Source organism: Delphinapterus leucas, chromosome 2 (genome assembly GCF_059928025.1).
Source record: "Delphinapterus leucas isolate spDelLeu-1000000601 "Yukka" chromosome 2, BTC_Dleu_Yukka2, whole genome shotgun sequence".
NCBI classification, from domain to species: domain Eukaryota; kingdom Metazoa; phylum Chordata; class Mammalia; order Artiodactyla; family Monodontidae; genus Delphinapterus; species Delphinapterus leucas.
Genome location: NC_143130.1, coordinates 81,889,756 through 81,913,060, shown reverse-complemented (window position 1 = coordinate 81,913,060; position 23,305 = coordinate 81,889,756). Strand labels below are relative to the sequence as shown.

At 38.0% G+C, this 23,305-nt stretch overlaps 1 protein-coding gene across 2 annotated transcripts in view; it reads right to left on the bottom strand.

The window, feature by feature from the left end:
* DNAAF4 (dynein axonemal assembly factor 4) overlaps positions 1 to 23,305 on the bottom strand; it is a 79,765-nt gene that overhangs the window by 39,948 nt on the left and 16,512 nt on the right. The window lies entirely within an intron of this gene.

Below are 23,305 nucleotides of genomic sequence, written 5' to 3'. Positions count from 1 at the left end.
TTCTCACCTCTATCCTCTAGAGAAGCAGTGTCTAAGAGAACTTTTTTGAATGGTAGTAATGTTCTGTACTATCCAATACATTAGCCACTAGTCACACATGGCTAATGAAGCACTTAAAATGGGGCTAGTGTGACTGAGGAACTGAATTGGTAATTTTATTTACGTTTCATTAATGTAAATTTAAATTAATTTATTTTTAAATAGGACATCTGACACAGCTCTAGAATGACATGCTGGGAAAAAGTTTCCTAGAGGCTGAATTATTTTAGGATATAGAATTAACATTATAGGTGTGAAAACCGTGCACTGAAGAGGTTCTCTGCAATATTTGCATGAGTTAATACCCTCTTCTGGAGACTGTTTATTTTCCTATTATACCATAAAACATTTATTTTAAAATAAACTTCACAAATTACTAACAGGAGTTTCTTATAATCCCAGAATTGCACCTAAGGCCTAAACTAAGCACAAAAGATGCTAATTACTATATGTCCTAAATTCAGAGAGCCGCATTGAGCTGCCAACAGGTTGGGCCAGAAAGAATCTGCACGCGGCAATGAACCAGCATTTAAATGCCTGATAATAGGCCATGATGAACCGTCAGTGTTAGGTAGAGGCAGCCACAACCTAAAAGAAGATGACAACTTCCCCCAGTTTAGTAACATGTTTGCCTTTTTTCCCTCCTTCCTCTGTTCCCCAACACATGGAAGGAGGAAAAAGTATGTGAAGAGTCAGAACACCTTCACCCCTCATGATCCCTGTTATGCAGAATGAAATTTGAAAAGTTTTTAAAAATGCGTAAGACTGAGTCTTACTTACCAAAAACAAGACTGTTCTTATAACCAAAAGTAACAAGAAAGTTCTTCTATTATGCCAAGATGTAGTTAAGGGAAATACGTGTGTGGGCTCGCACGCACGCATGTGTGCATATAAAGATATATGTATATGCAATTTCTAATAGGCTATATTAGAAACACAAAAATAGTCCTCAGGGATTAATGAGGAAGAAGAAGGATTAAAAAAGGCTTCAAAGAGCAGGTGACAGAAGGAACTAGAATGAACAGAAAAACATGAAGAAGGTAATACCTTATGATTATGATAAAGGCAGACTACGTACAGCAAAGAGAAACAGACAGACAAATGTTAAACAATCCCTGAAGGTCTTATTTTTTAAAAAACATAATAAGGGGAATATACCACTTAAAGGAGGAATGTGTAGTAACTCAGAAAGCTAGAAAAACAATTACCACACTGAAGGAACTGGATTTTAAGTGCTTTGTACTGCTCAAAAAAGGACGCCATATAGTATGGGATATTAGTTTAATACAGACAGCAAATATAAGTAACGGGAGAATAATGAGCAGCTCCTAAATGAAATTCCTGAAGAAAGGGAAATCTATAATTATTTTAATTTGGAATGAATCTCTGGTTTATCAGGCATTGTTCTTTTTCAGCCAATCTCATTTATTACGTGTAAAAATAATAAATAAAATACTAGAAAACTCAATCAAGGAAAATATTAAAATTATAATACATCTTGATCAATGATGTATTTCTTATCTATGATATTAGGAAATCAAGAGAAAAATAATATGATCTCACTACATGTCAAAATACCCTTGATACTAAGAAAAAAAATTTTAGATCAATAAAAGGACCTACACAATATTATGCTTCATGGTGAAGCATTAAAAATATTTCTAGTAAAGTCCCTAAGGCCAATATGCCTACTGCTTTACTATTTTCCTAGCGGGCATAACCTACACAACAGAATTTTTTAAATAAATAAATCTGTAAAATGAAAAAACTTTAAATAAGAAATACAAATATAGATTATGCAAAGATAGAACCATCATTATTTGCAAATAATATGGTAGACTATCTAAAAGAACACAAATAATAAACTGACAAACTATTAGAATGAAAAGGAGAGTTCAGCGAGGCAATCACATACAAGGTCAACTTATACAAACTCTTAAAACTAACTTTCCTACAATCTGGCAATAAACAATTAGAAAATACAATGGAAAAAGTCATTTCATTAGTAACTGCCAGAAAAGCTTTTAAAATGCTACAAGTAAGCTTCACAAAATATGAGCCAGCCCTATATGTAAGCTAAATAATTTTGCTGAGGGATATAAAATGTAAGTCTGAATAAATGGAGATAAATGCCACATTCCTGGAAGAAAATCTCAATATTTTAAAACTCAATATTTTGATATTCTGCAAATTAATTTATAAGTCAGTGTAAATCTAATCAAAATACCAGAAGAACTCTTAGGAAGCTTGATAAGTAACTGTGAAATTCATCCACAGAAGAAAATGTGCAGGTTTTATGGAGCTGTGAAGAGGTTGGCAATTCTCATCCATAAAGATCAAGTATAAATCTAGACAAATTTATCAAAAACAACCAATTCAGGGCAGTGGGAATTAACCAAAGGCAGCCTGCAAATTGATAAGTGTTTATTCTAGAAGAACTGCTAAAGTTATAGGTAAGAACAGTGGGAGGCTCTGACCTGCTTAAGGTTACTCCCAACCACCCACCTCCAGCCAGGATGACAAGACTGACATTTTTACCAACATGAAACTAGGAAAAAGAACACAGCAGCTTTGTTAGCAAAAACGGTGGACTCATTTCAGGGTGGGGCAGTGAAAATCTGTGGCTTTGGTGGAGAAAAGTGGTAAACTTGGTGGGAATGAAGAGGGAAAATTTACAGTTGAGGTCTGAGGTTGAGGTCCTAGTCAGGGTAAGTGCCTGAGTAGTCAGAAAATTAAGAGAAAGATCATGTAAATTAGAGAGCCATAGAAGGTCTGTAATAAGCTCACCATACACCCCTGGTTAAACAGCAAGCTATGCATTTCTGGGGGAGACCTAAGGAAGCCTGGCATAAAACAAAGCCAAGGGATACTTGAGAACTCGCTCTAACTGTGAATGTACTTCCAAACCCACACACAGACCAATCAGCAACGGGGTGGAAGCCTTTCAGGCTGAAGGTATTTACTACCTCTGCCCAAATCATTAGCTAACAAGTGAGTTACACAGACACAGGGAAGACCCTTAAGGAAGCCAGACCAAAAAACAAGAATTAAAAAACTCAGCAGAGACATCAGCAGTTGTATACCACAAGGGAGTCTACACTGATCCCACAGTTAAAGTCCAGGCAAGTTACTAAAAAATAAACAATTAATTAAAACAGAACTCAGAATTACTATAATCTACTAACTAAAATGTCTAGTTTTCAACCAAAAATATATCAAGAAATAATTACTAAAGACTTCTCAAATTTGATGAAAACATTACATACCTCAGAGAATTTCAAACCAAAGTAAAATAAATACAAAGAGATACACCTAGATACAACTTAGTCAAACTGCTAAGTATATACAAAAGCCAAACAAAAACAGGGAAATCTTGAAAGCAGCAAGAAAAAAGGGACTCATCATGGACAGGGAAACAATAATACAATTAAAGGCTGATTCATCATTAGAAACAACACAGGACAGAAGGCACTGAAATGACACGTTCAAAGCACTGACAGAAAGAAACTAAAACTACCAGTTCTAGATCCAGCAAAAACATTCTTCATAAATGAAGATGAAATAAGCACATTCCAAGATAAATGAAAACTGAGACAAACTATTGCCCACAGACCTGTCCAACAAGATATACCAAAGAAAATCTTCAGGCAGAAAGGAAATGGCACTAAACACTAACTCTGATCTGTAAGTGGGAATGAAGAATATGGGAAATGGTAAATATATAGGTAAGTATAAAAGACAACACAGGGACTTCCCTGGGGGTCCAGTGGTTAAGGCTTCGCCTTCCAATGCAGGGCGTGTGGGTTCGATCCCTGGTCGGAGAGCTAAGATCTCACATGCCTTGGAGCCAAAAAACCAAAACATAAAACAGAAGCAATATTGTAACAAATTCAATAAAGACTTAAAAAAAAATGGTCCATATCAAAAAATCTTTAAAAAAAAAGTACAAATGGATAAACAAAATGTGGTATATACATAATAATAGAACATTATTCAGCCTTAAAAAGGAAGAAAATTCTGACACATACTAAAAAGTGGATGAACCTTGAAGACATTATGCTAAGTGAAATAAGCCAGGCACAGATGGACAAATATGGTATGATTCCACTTACATGAGATACCTAGAGGAGTCAAATTCATAGAAACAGTAAAATGCTGGTTGCTAGGTGCTTAGGGAAATGTGGAATGGGACATTATTATTTAATGGATACAGAGTTTCAGTCTGAGAAGATGAAAAAGTTCTGGAAATGGATGGTGATGATGGTTGCACAGTAATGTGAATGTACTTAATACCACTGAGCTATACACTTCTAAATGGTTAAAATGGTAAATTTTATGTTATGTTTTATCCAATTAAAAATAAATTTAAAAAGACAATAAATATTTTATTGCTTTTCTTCTCTTTATTTAAAAACTTGAGGTTTTGATAAAAGCAATACTTTTTTTAAAAAAATAAATTTATTTATTTATTTTTAGCCGTGTTGGGTCTTCGTTGCTGCACACGAGCTTAGTTGCTCCGTGGCATGTGGGATCTTGCTGGACTAGGGATCAAACCCATGTCCCCTGCATTGGCAGGCGATTCTTAACCACTGCACTACCAGGGAAGTCCCAACACATATTGTTTAGTTTATAATATCCATGTACATATGCCTATTCATGAATGGCAATAGCCCAAAAATAAGGAGAGAAAAATGGAATTGTAAAAAGCAAAGTTGCTATATTTTACTGGAATTGAGTCAGTGTTAACCTAAAGTAGATTATAGACTGTGATAAGTTAAAGGTGCATGTGGCAACAATTAAAAACTTTCACAACCTAAAAAATATATACATATTATAAAAATTACGTTTATTTATATTAAATTATATATATACACACACATACATACACATACACATGTAAGTAGCTAAAAGGTCAACAAGGGAGCTCCAGTTTCAGCTCTGACATGTTAAGAAGTTGTCATTCCTATCCTTATAAAAAAAAAAGATAGACACACTGAAAACCAAGTTTTCTTGGACCCATCAGAGAAGTGAGTCACAGGGCAAACTGCTACCCTGAAACACAGAGATAAGTGTATCCAGAAAGACAAAAAGATCTGCTTGCCTACTGCAGAAGCAACTAGAGCTGCAAACTGGTAGGAACACTTAAACGGTAATTTTGACAAAATGTTGGAGTCTGAGTGTGGCCCAGCATGACAGTGAGAAACTCTCGGGAGCCACAGTCTTGGAGGGTGACCCCGTATTTTTGTGAGCTTTACCATCAGAAACCCCACTAGGTCACCATGAATAAGAACTCTGGCAGGAAGGGGGAAAAAATAATCATTGTGAAATACAGAAATACCCAGAGTATTCTCCATAACAAAGATCTACTCTCCAGGAGAAAGGACCTTGTCAGAGCTAAAGGAATTCCCTTCCCGCTGGGGAACTGTCAGGGTTTCAGGAAAATACACAGGGAACACTGCAGCTGGAGAAGGGAATAAGAGCCAAGGGAGAAAAGCTGTATCACTGGAGGAACACTTGTGAAGATCACAGGCCCAAAATACAGGCCCATGAAAAGACTGAGATTTAATGGCAAGATTATAGATTGTTTCCACTCCCTTACAATTTATTACCACACCAACAGGGTTCCAGGATAATGACAGTGTATTACAGAAGAAAGAGCTTATGACAAAGGCTCTCTCTGAGGATGAGTAGACAGAGAAGCCAAAAATCCCAACTTCAAAAGAGAAGGGGAAAAAAAAAAAACCCCAAAAAACAAAAAAACACTAGAGGAATCTGAAGCCTCTGGTACCTGTTATGTACAGCTAACATTGCTAACAATAAACACAACCCAAAACCCAGTCAGAGTAAATAAATCTACTCACTAAAAGGCATATTAACCTTAGTTTCTATTACCTGATACAATATGCCTAGTGTTCAACAAAAAATTGCAAGGCATGCCAAAGGCAAGATAAAACACATTGTAAAGAGACAAAGCAATCATCAGAACCAGACTCAGACACAACACAGATGTAAGAATTATTAGGCATGGAATTTTAAATAACTGTTTAATATGTGAAGGGCTCTAATGGGAAAAGAAGACAACATGCAAAATGCCCCCTAAGAATATCTTAAAGTTTTATCTCTGTGGGGACTTCCTTGGCAGTCCAGTGGTTAAGACTCCAGGCTTCTAATGCAGGGGGTGCAGGTCCGATCTCTGGGCGGGGAACTAGGGTCCCACATGCTGTGCAGAGCGGCCAAAAAAAAAAAAGTTTTATCTCTGTAAACAAAGAATGTTGCCTGTCATTCTGGTAAACAATGTTGTCCACCATCAAGCCATCAGCCACTGTAGATGCCCCAATGGTGCACCCTGAGGGGAAATTAGGATGGAGAAAAACAGGATACTGGCCCTAGACAGTTAAGCATTTCAAAGGAATAATTTCAATGAGCCCAGACTCTAGCATCTTCCCATACATAGAAAAGCACTAAAATCATTAACTTGAGATGTCTCTTTCTTGTGCCTAGCAGTAATCTCTTGATGTTCAACTACATGTTTTTTGTTTGTTCATTTTTTCAGCAAAACCCCCTATATATCCTGGCTCATTCTTTACCTCTCTGGGACAGTTCCTCAGAGCTATCTGAGAGGCTGTTTCCAGGGCTACAGTCCTCAGTGAGGTCCCTGAATAACACACAGCCTAAAAATTGAGAGCTATGTTTTATCTTTTCAGTCAACATCTTCCACATGGAGCAATATATCATTCTAACAATGAGCTCCCTTAAGCTAAGAAAATTCAAGTATTAATTCAGACCGAAGTTTAACAAATACAGTGTTAAAATTTCTCTTGGAAAGCTGTTAACTTCTGAAATTTAATTATTTAGTTGTTTGTTTATAGTCTCTGGAAATGATAATCCAGTTAAAATAATGTAGGTATGTGTTCAAAGCTAAAATGTAACAAAATTGATTTTCATTTCAGTTCCCTTCTCTTCTCCCTATGAACTGAATCATGTCTGCCAAAATTTGTAATGTTGAAGCCCTAACACTCAATGTGACAATATTTGGAGATAAGGCTTACATGGAGGTAATTAATGTCAAATGAGGTCATAAGGGTGGGGCCCTGATACAATAGGATTATTGTCCTTTTAAGAAGTGACACCAGAGTGCTTTCTCTCTCTGTCCACAATGTGAAGGCACAGCAAGGACGCAGCCAGCTGCAAGCCAGAAAGAGAGGCCTCACCAGAAAATGAATTGGCCTGAACCTAGATACTGGACTTCCCAGCTTCCAGAACTGTAAGAAAATAAATTTCTGTTACTTAAGCCTCACAGTCTGTGTTGTTTGCTTGTTTGTTATGTCAGCCCAAGCAGACTAGGACATTTTCTTTTCCCTCTGGCAGATTTTCAAATAGGTGAAAGGTGGCCCAAAGATATCGTTGAGAGTTATAAGGAGAGCCAATGGCTAATTAATTCACAAAGAAAAAATCAAACTTATGAATAACTGAGAGGAACTTGTTAAACTCTCCAGCAAATTTGGACATAAGTAAACTGAAAGGCAGAATAACCTAACTAAATTGAAATATGGACTTTCATATAAAGCATAAGAATTTTTAAGTGTCTTGGAAACTTATCCAGGACAAGGATAAGAGCAAACTCTTACTATAGTAGTTAGCTCTATCTGTCCTTGAACAAAAGTTATTACTTGATAGAAAATTCTTTGGTCTTACACTATATGATTTCACAATCCTGTCATGATTTGTTGGTATCTTTCAAAGATTCAGCTTTGGCTTATTGATGAAGAAATCTTTCTTAAGTCAGTACCTGGGTTTACTACACAGAGACATAGTACTGACATATTTAATGTCATATATGTTAAAATGCTTCTATTAAACTAGCCTTCAAATTCAAGGAACAAATCTGACAGAACTGAGGAACAGAAGAAAAACTGTTAGATTTTTAAACCAGATTTTGACTAATGGAAATGAATTAATATCATACTCTTGTACCCTACTCTTCACCTTATCCTTGCTGTTCAATAGTAATCTTATTCACCTCTGATAACAGACTTTTGCAAACAATTTCCTTTTTGGAGGTGTCCAATTGAACTCAGCTACTTCCATCTCAAAAGACCTTGCTTCCATCTCAAAAGACCAAGAAACCATCAAGAACTTAAATCTCTCAACTTCTCTCTGAAACAAAAGTATTTCTTCTCCCACACTCTGTTCTTTCCAAGGCTAACAAAAATCTAATCAGTATGATAAATGTGTGACCCTATACTATCCATCTCTTTTCCATAACACTATTTCCATAATACATATACTAGCCACTTGAACAACTCAACTGGTACTCAAGCTTAACTCCATAAAGTGTGGGCCACTTAATTCCATATACAGAGAATTTAAAATATACATATTGCCCTAAAATTATCTACTTATAAACCTTCAGTGACTTCCCAAGAAGGTGATTAGGGTCTAGATTCAGGGACCTAGGGAAAGTAGTGGAAGAAGACTGACTGTCTTGCACTCAAGCTGTAAGAGCTCTGAGAAACTGCCCATAGACTTTCTCTGAGCTCTGTGAGGCCAGGGACATAGGAAATAAAAAAAAAGATTTTAACCACACCTCTGGAAAAGATGAAAAAGCTTATAGTCAACAAAAAAGTGGATATATATGATTGTTGAAAGTTTATTTCTGCACAGATGCTGTGAATTTGGGATATATTTACACAAAACGTAAATAGGTCAGTAGACTTGACAAAGTGTAAATATAAGAAAGTGTCAAAGATACGGCCTTTTCTCATGACACCATGCTAATGGCTAAAGTTAATTTCTCATATGTTTGGAAATTTGGTAGATGTACATAGAATTTTAGTAATTCCTGTTAGAACAAAAAGAAATTAAAAGTCTAAAAATTAGTCATAGGAAGATAAGCACTGTTCCTTTTACAAAAATAAATGTTTTGTTATTGGGGAAAACATATGTTTATTATTGGGAAAACATAAAAAATTCAAAAAAAAGAAGAAAAAAATACTAGTGATCTTAACCCCCATTCACTTTCTATACTTTTTTAATTATAAAAATAAGATTTTATGTAATGATCTTTTTCAAATTGTCAGAAAACACATGAATATACTACCATATTAACTGAAATGGAAAAGCCAATCTTTAAATTCAAATGTAACTACAAGGGACCCAGAATAACCAAAATAATCTTGAAAAAAACAAAGTTGGAAGGATCATACTTCCTAATTTCAAAATACATTACAGGGGCTTCCCTGGTGGCGCAGTGGTTGAGAGTCCACCTGCCAATGCAGGGGACGTGGGTTTGTGCCCCGATCCAGGAAGATTCCACATGCCGCGGAGCGGCTGGGCCCGTGAGCCATGGCCGCTGAGCCTGCGCCTCCGGAGCCTGTGCTCCGCAATGGGAGAGGCCACAACAGTGAGAGGCCCGCGTACTGAAAAAAAAAAAACATTACAAAGCTACAGTAATCAAGAAAGTGTGGTACTGACGTAAGGACAGACATATAGACCAATGCAATAAAACTGACAGTCCAGAAATAAACTCATACATCTATGAGCTGACTCATTTTTTTTTTTTTTTTTTTTGGTGGCATGTGGGCCTCTCACTGTTGCGGCCTCTCCCGTTTTATGGTTTATCCATTATAGCTAAAAATGGATCAACAGCCTAAATATAAGTAAAACCATAAAACTCTTAGAAGAACACATAGGGTAAATCTTCATGACCTTGGATTTGTCAATAGCTTTTTAGATATGACTGACACCAAAAGCATGAGCAACAAAAGAAAAAAATAAACAAATTGGACTCTGTACAAATTTAAAACTTTTGTGTACCAATGGACACTATCAAAGTGAAAATATAATCTACAAAGTAGGAGAAAATATTTGAAAGTCATTTACCTAATAAGGGTCTAGTATCTGGAATATATAAAGAACTCTTACAACTCAACAACAAAAAGACAAATATCCCAATTTAAAAATGGGCAAAGGACTTGAATAGACATTTCTCCAAATAAGATAAACAAATGGCCAAGACACACATGAAAAGATGCTCAACATCACTAGTGTCAGGGAAATGCAAATCAAAACCACATTAAGAAACCAATTCACACCCAACAGGATGACTACAATCAACAAAATGGAAAATAACAAGTGTTGACAAGGATTTAAGAAATTGGCATCATCATATATTGCTGGAAGGAATGTAAAAGGTGCACCCATTATGAAAAATTATTTGGTGGTTCCTCAAAAAATTAAACATACAATTACAAACGACCCAGCAATTCTATTCCTAGGTTTATTCACAAAAGAATTGAAAACAGGTACTCAAACAAATACTTGCAAGTGAATGTTAACAGTAGCACTATTCACAATAGCCAAAAGATGAAAAGAACCTAAATTTCCACCAAATGATGAATGGATAAACAAATTGTGGTATACGCATGCAATAGAATATTGCTCAGCCATAAAAACGAATGAAGGTCTCAGATATGTTACAACATGGATAAATCCTACAAACATTATACTAAGTGAAAGACAGCAGACACCAAAGGCCGTATATTGTATGTGAAATGTCCAGAATAGGCAAATTCATAGAGACAGTAAGTAGATTAGGGATTTTAAGGGACTAAGGGGAGGGAAGAGTGGGGAGTGACTGCTAATGGGTATGGAGTACCTTTTGGAGGTGATGAAAATATTCCAGAATTAGACAGTCATGATGGTTGTATAACCTGTGAATAAACTAAAAGCCAAAGAATTGTACACTTTATTTTTTTATGTGTATGTGTGTGTGTATATATATGTACACAAACACACACAATGGAATATTATTCAGCCTTAAAAAAGAAGGAAATCCTGAATCATACATATGTGGAATCTTAAAAGAAAAAGTCAGAATCACAGAAAGTTGAATGGTGGTGCCAGGGGCTGGGGGAGCGGGGCAAATGGGAACATATTGGTAAAAGGGTACAAACTTTCAGCTATAAGATGAACAAGTGCTGAGGATCTAATGTATAGCATGGTAACTATAGTTGATAAACTGTACTACATAATTGAAAGTTGTTAAGAGGGTAGATCTTAAAGGTTCACATTAAAAAAAAAAGATAAAAAAAGGGTAGCTATGTTAAGTGACAGATGTGTTAATGAACTTGACTATGGGATTCCTTCCACTATATAAACGTGTATGAAATCTTCACATTGTACACTTTAAATATACTACAATTTTATTTGTCAATTATACCTCAAAAACTGGAAAAAAATAGCTTAAAAATAAAGTTACCATGGCAGCAGTTTGAAGAAGACCCTGAGTTCACCTCCTTCAATAAACATACCAAAATTACACCTATTTACAGAGCAAGTGATGAGAAAGGACCTAAAGACTAACAGAAAAGATTTTCTACAACTAAAAATATATAGAAGGAACCATGAGACAGGTAGAAGGAGTAGAGACCTATGGTCAAGACCCATACCTCCAGCAGGCAACCCACAAACACGAGGATAAACACAGTTGCAAATGTTCTTCCCAAGGAGAGAAGGGTCCGAATCCACATCGGGTTCCCTAGCCCAAGGGTCCTGCACCACAAAGACAAGCCCCCAGAACATGATGCTTTGAAGGCCAGTGGGGATTTTGTGCAGGAGAGCCGGAGAGCTGTAGGAAACAGACTCTACTCTTAAAGGGGGTATGCAAAATTTCACACACTTCAAGACCTAGCAGAGGCAATAATGTGAGAAGAACTTAGGTCAGACCCACTTGCTGATATTGGAAAGCCTTCCAGAGAGCCAGGAAGCAACTTGGACTCCTCCTGAAGATAAAGACATGGGTAGCAGCCACTCTGGGGAGCTTGTTCTGCCATGAGAACACTGGTGCTGGTAACATTTTGGAGTCCTCCCTCTAGTTTGTTATTGCAGGAGGCTTACCTGTCCACCAGTCTATCAGTACCAGTACCAGGACACCTAAGGTCAAGCAGCCAACTGCACAGGAGGCCTAGCTTTCCCCACTAGTGGGCGGGCACCAGCCTTGGCTCCATAGCCTCCCAGCCAGCCATCTTAGGATCTGGCCCCACCCACCAGTGGGCTGACACAAGACCCAGGATCCCCCAGGATTCACCCCCACCTTCCAGCAGGCAGCACCAATCCTGAGACACCCAGGCTCTGCAACCAGCTGCTCCAGGACGCCCTGTCCACAGACAGCCTTGCTGGGACCTGGCCCCACTCAGGTTGGCACAAATCCCGGGACAGCCCAAGCCATGCATCCAACCATGCCAAGACTCAGCTCTGCCCATAATCAGCTGATTGCCGCCTCTTGAGGAAGGGCCTAGCAGCCAACAGGCACAGGGGCCAGCGCTCTCCACCAGCATGCCCACAGTAATTGGCCCTGCCACAACAGAAGTCACATAGGGGGCACCCCTAGATCATAGCTATGGTGACACAAGGGGAGTATGTTGCTGAGCCCCACAGGATGTCTTTTATTTTATCTTTAATATTAATTAATTAATTAATTAATTTGGCTGCATCAGGTCTTAGTTGCGACAGGTGGGAATCTTCATTACCGTGTGTCGGATATTTGTTGCAGCGTGCAGGATCTTTACTTGCAGCATGTGGGATTTAGTTACCTGATCAGAGATCAAACCCAGGCCCTGTGCATTGGGAGCACAGAGTCTTAACCACTGGACCACCAGGGAAGTCCCAGGACATCTTTTACACAAGCCCACTTCTTCATGATTGGGAAATATAAATGACCTACTTAATAAGTCCCCTACATACGAACCTTCAAGTTGAGAACTTTCAAAGATGTGAACGTGCGTTCGCATGTCCAATCACGTGAGTCAGTTCACATGCCGGGCGTACATTGTCACGTGCATGCATCTGCTACAGTGGTTGTGTTTTTGTGTACTTTACTGTACAGTATCTTTATTTCAAGCCCAGGATGTCCAAAAGCAAGCATAAAAGCAGCGGTGATGACAAAAAAGCAGTGGCCCAGAGAAAGTACAAAGAGAGACAAGAGGAAGAAGAAGTAACTGAAGAACTGAAGAGATTCACGATGAAAGAAACGGCAAGGGGATTTTCTTTATTTGAGGAGGCACTGTTAGTTTTTGAGGCACAGGACCCGAATGTAGAACAGTACACAAAGGTTGCAGCAGCCGTTCAGAATGCAATCCAGTGCCACCATGTCATCTATGACGAGAAAAAAAAGAGCTACTACCCAGACATCACTGGATTGTTTTTTCAAGAGGGTAGGTAGAAATGAGTCCAGCAAGAAACCAGAACCTGTGCCATCAACATCAGGCATGAGTGAAATTGCAGCTTGCCCTCTGTCTCCTATTGCCGACGATCCTTCAGCTCTACCATCTCCCACCTCTTCTCCCTCCTCCAGTCAGTAACTCTTCTTGCCTGTTCACTTGATGCCAGCCCCTGTATGCCAGCTGTTGTACTGGACTACTGTACTTTTCAAGGTGCTGTACTGTAAGATTAAAAATATTTTCCTTATTTCTTCGTGTTTGTTTTTTATGTATTATTTGTGTGAAAAGTATTATAAACCTATTACATTACAGTACTATATAGCTGATTATGTTAGTTGGGTACCTAGGCTAACTTTGTTGGTCTTACGAAAAAATTGGACTTATGAACACGCTCTTGGAATGGAACTTGTTTGTGTGTAGGGAACCTACTGTAAACACAAAGAATTAGGCAAAATACGGCAACAAAGGACATGTTCCAAACAAAGGAACAAGATAAAACTCCAGAAGTAGAACTATACAAAGTGAAGACAAACAATCTACCCAATACAGGATTTAAGGTAATGATCATAAAGATGCTCAATGAACTTAGGAGAAGAATGAATGACCATAGTGAGAAGTTTAACAAAGAGCTAGAAAATATAAAGAAGAATCAAACAGAGCTGATGCGTACAATAGCTGAAATAAAAAATACACTAGAAGGAATCAACAGTAGATTATATGATACAGAGGAATGGATCATCGAACTGGAAGACAAAGTAGTAGAAATCACCGAAGCTGAACAGAAAAAAGAATTAAAAATAAAATGAGGACAGTCTTAAACACCTCTAGAACAACAAGCATACAAACAATCGCCTTATAGAGGTCCCAGATGGAGAAGAGAGAGAGAAGGGGGCAGAGTACTTATTTGCAGTGATAATAGCTGAAAATTTCCCTATCCTGGGAAAGGAAACAGACATCCAGGTCTATGGAGCACAGAGTCCTAAATAACATCAATCTGACGAGGTCCACGCCAAGCCACACTGTAATTAAATGGCAAAAATTAAAGACAGAGAGAATCTTAAAAGCATCAAGGGAAAAGCAACTAGTTACATACAAGGGAGCTCCCAAAAGACTGTTAGATGACTTTTCAGTAGAAACTTTGCAGGCCAGAAGGGAGTGGCACGACATATTTAAAGTGATGAAAGGGAAAAACCTTCAACCAAGAATACACGGTAAGGCTATCATTCAGATTTGAAACAGAGATACAGAGTTTTACACACAGGCAAAAGCAAAGAGTTCAGCACCACTAATCTGGCTTTACAAGAAATGTTAAAGGGACTTCTCTAAGCAAAAAAGAAAAGACCAGAACTAGAAATATGAAATTTATGAAAGAAAAAAAACCTCCCTGGTAAAGGCAAATATACAGTAAAGGTAGTAGATCAACCACTTATAAAGCTGGTAGGAAGGTTAAAAGACAAAAGTAGTAAAATCATCTATATCCACAATAGATAGTTACAGGATACACAGAACAAAAAGATGTAAAAGATAATGTCAAAAGCATTAAATGTGGGGGGAGGGAGAGCTAAAAACAATCACATACATATACAGGTTACTATATATAACCTCATCATAACCACAAACCAAAAATCTATAATAGAAACACAGAAAAGGGAAAGGAGTCCAAACATAACACTAAAGAAAGAAATCAAATCACAAGGGAAGAGAGCAAATGAATAAGAAAGGAACAAAAAATAACTACAGGGACTTCCCTGGAGGCACAGTGGTTAAGAATCCGCCTGCCAATGCAGGGGACATGTGTTTGACTCCTGGTCCGGGAAGATCCCACATGCTGCAGAGCAATTAAGCCCGTGTGCCACAACTACTGAGCCTGAGCTCTAGAGCCTGCGAGCCACAATTACTGAGCCCACCTGCCACAACTACTGAAGCCCGTGCGCCTAGAGCCCATGCTCCACAACAAGAGAAGCCACCACAATGAGAAGTCCGTGCACCGCAATGAAGAGTAGCCTCCACTCGCTGAAACTAGAGAAAGTCCACACGCAGCAATGAACACCTAACGCAGCCAAAAATAAATAAATAAAATTTAAAAAAGAACTACAAAAACAGCCCCAAAATTATTAATAAAATGGCAATAAGTACATACCTATCAGTAATAACTTTAGATGTATATGAACTAAATGCACCAATCAAAGGATACAGAGCGGCTGAATATGTACAAAAGCAAGACCCATCTATATGGTGCCAACAAGAAATTCACTTCATATCTAAAAACAGACTGAAAGTGAGGGGATGGAAAAGGGTATTTCATGCAAATAGAAATGGAAAGAAAGCTGGGGTACCAATATTTAGACAAAATAGACTTTAAAACAAAGACTGGAACAAGAGATGAAGAAGAGCTTTACATAATGATAAAGGAAACAATCCAACAAGAAGATATAACCATTGTAAATATATGTTCATTCAACATAGGAGCACTTAAATACATAAAGCAAATATGAACAAACATAAAGGGAAAAACTGACATTAACACAGTAAAAGTAGCATATTTCAACACCCCACTTAAATCAATAGATCATTCAGACAAAAAAAAAATCAATAAGGAAACACTGGCCTTAAATAACACATTAGATCAGATGGACTTAATAGATATATATTTATACATATAACATTTCATCTAAAAACAGCAGAATAAACATTTCAAGTACACATGGAACATTTTCCAGGAAAGATCATATGCTAGGCTACAAAACAGGTCTGAATAAATTTAAGAAGACTGAAATCATATCAATCATGTTTTCTGACCACAACACTATGAAGCTAGCAGTCAACTATAAAAAATAAACTGCAAGAAACACAAACATATGGAGGCTAACAATATGCTACTGAACAAACAATGGGTCACTGAAGAAATCAAAGCGGAAATCAAAAAATACCTGGAGACAAATGAAAACAGAAACACAATGATCCGAAATCTATGGCATGCAGCAAAAGCAGTTCAAACAGGGAAGTTTACAGCGATACAAGCCTATGTCATAAAACAATAAAAATCTGAAGTAAACAACCTAATCTTACAACTGAAGAACTAGAAAAAGAAGAACAAATAAAATCCAAAGTAGAAAGAAAGAAATAATAAAGATCAGAGCAGAAATAAATGAAAGAGACTAAAAAACAACAGAAAAGATCCATGACACTAAGAGCTGAATCTTTCAAAAGATAAAATTGATAAACATTTAGCCAGACAGATCAAGAAAAGAGAGAGTCCAAATAAATAAACTCACAAATGAAAACGGATAAGTTAAAACTGACACCACAGAAATACAAAGTATCATAAGAGACTACTACAGTTATGCGTCAATAAAATGGGCAACCTAAAGGAAATGGATAAATTCTTAGAAACGTAAGATCTCCCAAGACTGAATCAAGAAGGAATACAAATATGAACAGGCCAATTCGGTTCATATTGAAATTAATTATTAATTTTAAAAACTCCCAATAAACAAAAGTACAGGACCAGACAGTATCACAGGTGAATTTTACCAAACATTTAAAGAAAAGTTAACATCTATCCTTCTCAAACTACTCCAAAAAACTGAAGAGGGAGGAATGCATCTGAAGTCATTATATGAGGCCAGCATCACCCTGATACCAAAACCAAAGACACCACAAAAAAAGAAAATTACAAGCCAGTATCACTGATGAACACAAATGGAAAAATCCTCAACAAAATATTAGCTAGCTGAATCCAACAATACATTAAAGGGATCAAACACCATGATCAAGTGGGATTCATCCCAGGGATGCAAGGATATCCACAAATCAGTCAATGTGACACACCATATTAACAAATTGAATAATAAAAATTATAAGATCATCTCAACAGATGCACAGACAGCTTTCAACAAAATTCAACATCCGTTTATGATAAAAATTGTCCACAGGGGAGGACCTTCAAGATTGCAGAGGAATAAGACATGGAGATCACCTTCCTCCCCACAAATACATCTACATGTAGAACAACTCCTACAGAACACCTACTGAACGCTGGCAAAAAACCTCAGACTTCCCCAAACGCAAGAAACTCCCCACGTACCTGGGTAGGGCAAAAGAAAAAAGAATAAACAGAGACTAAAGAATAGGGATGGGACCTGCACCAGTGGGAGGGAGCTGTGAAGAAGGAAAGGTTTCCACACACTAGAAGCCCCTTCACGGGCAGAGACTGTGAGTGGCAGAGGGGGGAAGCTTCGGAGCCACGGAGGAGAGCACAACAACAGGGGTGCGGAGGGCAAAGCGGAGAGATTCCCGCACAGAGGATCAGGCCAAACAGCACTCACCAGCCTGAGAACGTTGTCTGCTCACCTGCCAGGGTGGGGGTGGGGGGTGGGAGCTGAGGCTTGGGCTTCAGAGGTCAGACCCCAGGGAGATGACTGGGGTTGGCTGAGTGAAAACAGCCTGAAGAGGGCTAGTGCACCACAGCTAGCCGGGAGGGAGTCTGGGGAAAAGTCTGGAACTGCCTAAGAGTCAAGAGACCGTTATTTCGGGGTGCATGAGGAGAGGAGATTCAGAACACTGCCTAAATGAGCTTCAGAGATGGGCGCAAGCTGCGGCTATCAGCGTGGACCCCAGAGACGGGCATGAAACACTAAGGCTGCTCTGCAGCCACCAAGAAGCCTGTGTGCAAGCACAGGTCACTATCCACACTTCCGCTCCCAGGAGGCTGTGCAGCCCACCACTGTCAGGGTCCCGTGATCCAGGGACAACTTCCCCGGGAGAACACACGGCGCACCTCAGGCTGCTGCAACGTCACGCCGGCCTCTGCCACTGCAGGCTTGCCCCGCATTCCATACCCCTCCCTCCCCCTGGCCTGAGTGAGCCAGACCCCCTAATCAGGTGCTCCTTTAACCCCCTCCTGTTTAGGCAAAGAACAGATGCCAGAGGGTGACCTACATGCAGAGGCAGGGCAAAATCTAAAGCTCAACACCAGGAGCTGTGTGAACAAAAAAGAGAAAGGAAAATTTCTCCGTTCAGCCTCAGGAGCAGCGGATTAAATCTCCACAATCAACTTGATGTACCCTGCATCAGTGGAATACCTGAATAGACAACAAATCATTCCAAAATTAAGGCTGTGGACTTTGGGAGCAACTGTAGACTTGGGGTTTGCTGTATGCAACTGACTAGTTTCTGACTGTTATGTTTATCTTAGTATAGTTTTTTAGGGCTTGTTATCATTGCTGGATTTGTTTACTGGTTTGGTTGCTCACTTTTTTAATTACTTTTTAAAATTTTGTATTTTAATAATTTTTTTTATTTTTTATTTTAATAACCTTATTTTTTGTTTCTTTCTTTTATTTTCTCCCTTTTCTTCTCAGCTCTGTGGCTGACAGGAACTTGGTGCTCCAGCCGGGTGTCAGGTCTGAGTCTCTGAGGTGGGAGAGCCGCATTCAGGACACTGGACCACCAGAGACCTCCCGACCCCGGGTAATATCAATCGGTGAGAGCTCTCTCAAAGATCTCCGTCTCAACGCCAAGCAAGCAAGCTCCAGTGCTGGACACCCCATGCCAAACAACTAGCAAGACAGGAACACAACCCCACCCATTAGCAGAGAGGCTGCCTAAGATCATAGTAAGTTTACAGACACTCCAAAGCACCACCAGACGCGGTCCTGCCCACCAGACACGGTCCTGCCCACCAGAAAGACACGATTCAGCTACATCCACCAGAACACAGGCAACAGTCCCCTACACGAGGAAGCCTACACAACCCACTGAACCAACCTTATCCACTGGGGGCAGACACCAAAAACAACAGGAACTACGAACATGCAGCCTGCGAAAAGGAGACCCCCAAACACAGTACATTAAGCAAAATGAGAAGACAGAGAAATATACAGCAGATGAAGGAGGAAAACAAAAACCCACCAGTCCAAACAAATGAAGAGGAAACAGGCAGTCTACCTGAAAAAGAATTCAGAGTAATTAAAGTAAAGGTGATCCAAAATCTTGGAAATAGAATGGAGAAAATACAAGAAACGTTTAACAAGGAGCCAGAAGAACTAAAGAGCAAACAAACAATGATGAACAACAAAATAAATGAAATTAAAAATTCTCTAGAAGGGATCAATAGCAGAATAACTGAGGCAGAAGAACGAATAAGTGACATGGAAGATAAAATAGTGGAAATAACTGCTGCAGAGCAGAATAAAGAAAAAAGAATGAAAAGAATTGAGGACATTCTCAGAGACCTCTGGGACAATATTAAACACACCAATATTCGAATTATACGGGTCCCAGAAGAAGAAGAGAAAAAGAAAGGCTCTGAGAAAATATCTGAAGAGATTATAATGGAAAACTTCCCTAATATGGGAAAGGAAACAATCAAGTCCAGGAAGCACGGAGAGTCCATTACAGGATAAATCCAAGGAGAAACAAACCAAGACATATTAATCAAACTATCAAAAATTAAATACAAAGAAAAAATACTAAAAGCAGCAAGGGAAAAGCAACAAGTAACATACAAGGGAATCCCCATAAGGTTAACAGCTGATCTTTCAGCAGAAACTCTGCAAGCCGGAAGGGAGTGACAGAACATATTTAAAGTGATGAAAGGGAAAAACCTGAAACCAAGATTACTCTACCCAGCAAGGATCTCATTCAGAATCAACGGAGAAATTAAAACCTTTACTGACAAGCAAAAGCTAAGAGAATTCAGCACCACCAAACCAGCTTTAAAAAAATGCTAAAGGAACTCCTTTAGGCAGGAAACACAAGAGAAGGAAAATACCTACAATAACAAACCCAAAACAATTAAGAAACCGGTAACAGGAACATATATATCGATAATTACCTTAAATGTAAATGGATTAAATGCTCCAACCAAAAGACATAGACTGGCTGAATGGATACAAAAACAAGACCCGTACATATGCTATCTACAAGAGACCCACTTCAGACCTAGGGACACATACAGACTGAAAGTGACGGAATGGAAAAAGATATTCCATGCAAATGGAAATCAAAAGAAAGCTGGAGTAGCAATTCTCATATCAGACAAAACAGACTTTAAAATAAAGCGTATCACAAGAAACAAAGAAGGACACTACATAATGATCAAGTGATCAATCCAAGAAGAAGATATAACAATTGGAAATATTTATGCACCCAACATAGGAGAACCTCAAAACGTACGGCAAATGATAACAGCCATAAAAGGGGAAATCGATAGTAACACAATCATAGTAGGGGACTTTAAAACCCCACTTTCAGCAATGGACAGATGATCCAAAATGAAAATAAATAAGGAAACACAAGCTTAAAATAACACATTAAACAAGATGGACTTAACTGATAGGTATAAGACATTCCGTCCAAAAACAGCAGAATACACTTTCTTCTCAAGTGCTCATGAACATTCTCCAGGATAGAACATATCTTGGGTCACAAATCAAGCCTTGGTGAATTTAAGAAAATTGAAATCGTATGAAGTACCTTTTCTGACCACAACGCTATGATACTAGATACCAATTACAGTAAAAAAAAAACTGTAAAAAATACAAACACATGGAGGCTAAAAATACACTACTAAATAACCAAGAGATCACTGAAGAAATCGAAGAGGAAATCAAAAAATACGGAGAAAAAAATGACAGTGAAAACACGATGACCCAAAACCTATGGGATGCAGCAAAAGTAGTTATTTCCAAGAGGAAAGTTTATACCAGTACAATCCTACATCAAGAAACAAGAAAAATCTCACATAAACAAGCTAACCTTACACCTAAAGCAATTAGAGAAAGAAGAACAAAAAACAAAACGAAAGTTAGCGGAAGTTAAGAAATCATAAAGATCAGATCAGAAATAAATGAAAAAGAAATGAAGCAAACAACAGTAAAGATCAATAAAACTAAAAGCCGGTTCTTTGAGAAGATAAACAAAACTGATAAACCATTAGCCAGACTCATTAAGAAAAAAAGGGAGAAGACTCAAATAAATAGAATTAGAAATGAAAAAGGAGAATTAACAACTGACACTCCAGAAAGACAAAGGATCATAAAAGATTACTACAAGCAACTATATGCCAATAAAATGGACAACCCGGAAGAAATGGACAAATTCTTAGAAAAGCACAACCTTCTGAGACTGAACCAGGAAGAAATAGAAAATAAAAACAGACCAATCACAAGCACTGAAATTGAAACTGTGATTAAAACTCTTCCAACAAACAAAAGCCCAGGACCAGAGGGCTTCACAGGTGAATTCTATCAAACATTTAGAGAAGAGCTAACACCTATCCTCAAACTCTTCCAAAATATAGCAGAGGGAGGAACACTCCCAAGCTTATTCTACAAGGCCACCATCACCCTGATACCAAAACCAAAGATGTCACAAAAAACAAAAACTACAGGCCAACATCACTGATGAGCATAGATGCAAAAATCCTCAACAAAATACTAGCAAAGAGAATCCAACAGCACATGAAAAGGATCATAAACCATGATCAAGTGGTGTTTATCCCAGGAATGCAAGGATTCTTCAATATACGCAAATCAATCAATGTGATACACCATATTAACAAATTGGATAAAAACCATATGATCACCTCAATAGATGCAGAAAAAGCTTTCAACAAAATTCAACACCCAGTTATGATAAAAACCCTCCAGAAAGTAGGCATAGAGGGAACTTACCTCAACATAATAAAGGTCATGTATGACAAACCCAGAGCCAACATCATTCTCAATGGTGAAAAACTGAAACCATTTCCTCTAAGATCAGGAACAAGACAAGGTTGCCCATTCTCACCACTATTATTCAACATAGTTTTGGACATTTTAGCCACAGCAATCAGAGAAGAAAAAGAAATACAAATAGGAAAAGAAGAAGTAAAACTGTCACTCTTTGCAGATGACATGATACTATATATAAAGAATCCTAAAGATGCTACCAGAAAACTACTAGAGCTCATCAATGAATTTGGTAAAGTAGCAGGATACAAAATTAACGCACAGAAATCTCTTGTATTCCTATACACTAATGATGAAAAATCTGAAAGAGAAATTAAGGAAACACTCCCATTTACCACTGCAACAAAAAGGATAAAATACCTAGGAATAAACCTACCTATGGAGACAAAAGACCTGTATGCAGAATATTATAAGACACTGATGAAAGAAATTAAAGATGATACAAATAGATGGAGAGATATACCATGTCCTTGGATTGGAAGAATCAACATTGTCAAAATGACTATACTACCCAAAGCAATCTACATATTCAATACAATCCCTATCGAAGTAGCAATGGCATTTTTCACAGAAGTAGAACAAAAAATTTCACAATTTGTATGGAAACACAAAAGACTCCAAATAGCCAAAGCAATCTTGAGAAAGAAAAACGGAGCTGGAGGAATCAGGCTCCCTGACTTCAGACTATACTACAAAGCTACAGTAATCAAGACAGTATGGTACTGGCACAAAAAAAAGATATATAGATCAATGGAAGAGGATAGAAAACCCAGAGATAAACCCATGAACATATGGTCACCCTATCTTTGATAAAGAGGTAAGAATATACAATGCAGAAAAGACAGCCTCTTCAATAAGTGGTGCTGAGAAAACTGGACAGCTACATGTAAAAGAGTGAAATTAGAACACTCCCTAATACCATACACAAAAGTAAACTCAAAATGGATTAAAGACCTAAATGTAAGGCCAGACACTATCAAACTCTTACAGGAAAACATAGGAAGAACACTCTAAGACATAAATCACAGCAAGATCTTTTTTGACCCACCTCCTAGAGAAATGGAAATAAAAACAAAAATAAACAAATGGGACCTAATGAAACTTAAAAGCTTTTGCACAGCAAAGGAAACCATAAACAAGACCAAAAGACAACCCTCAGAATGGGAGAAAATATTTGCAAACAAAGCAACTGACAAAGGATTAATCTCCTAAATTTACAAGCAGCTCATGCAGCTCAATAACAAAAAAACAAACAACCCAATCCAAAAATGGGCAAAAGACCTAAATAGACATTTCTCCAAAGAAAATATA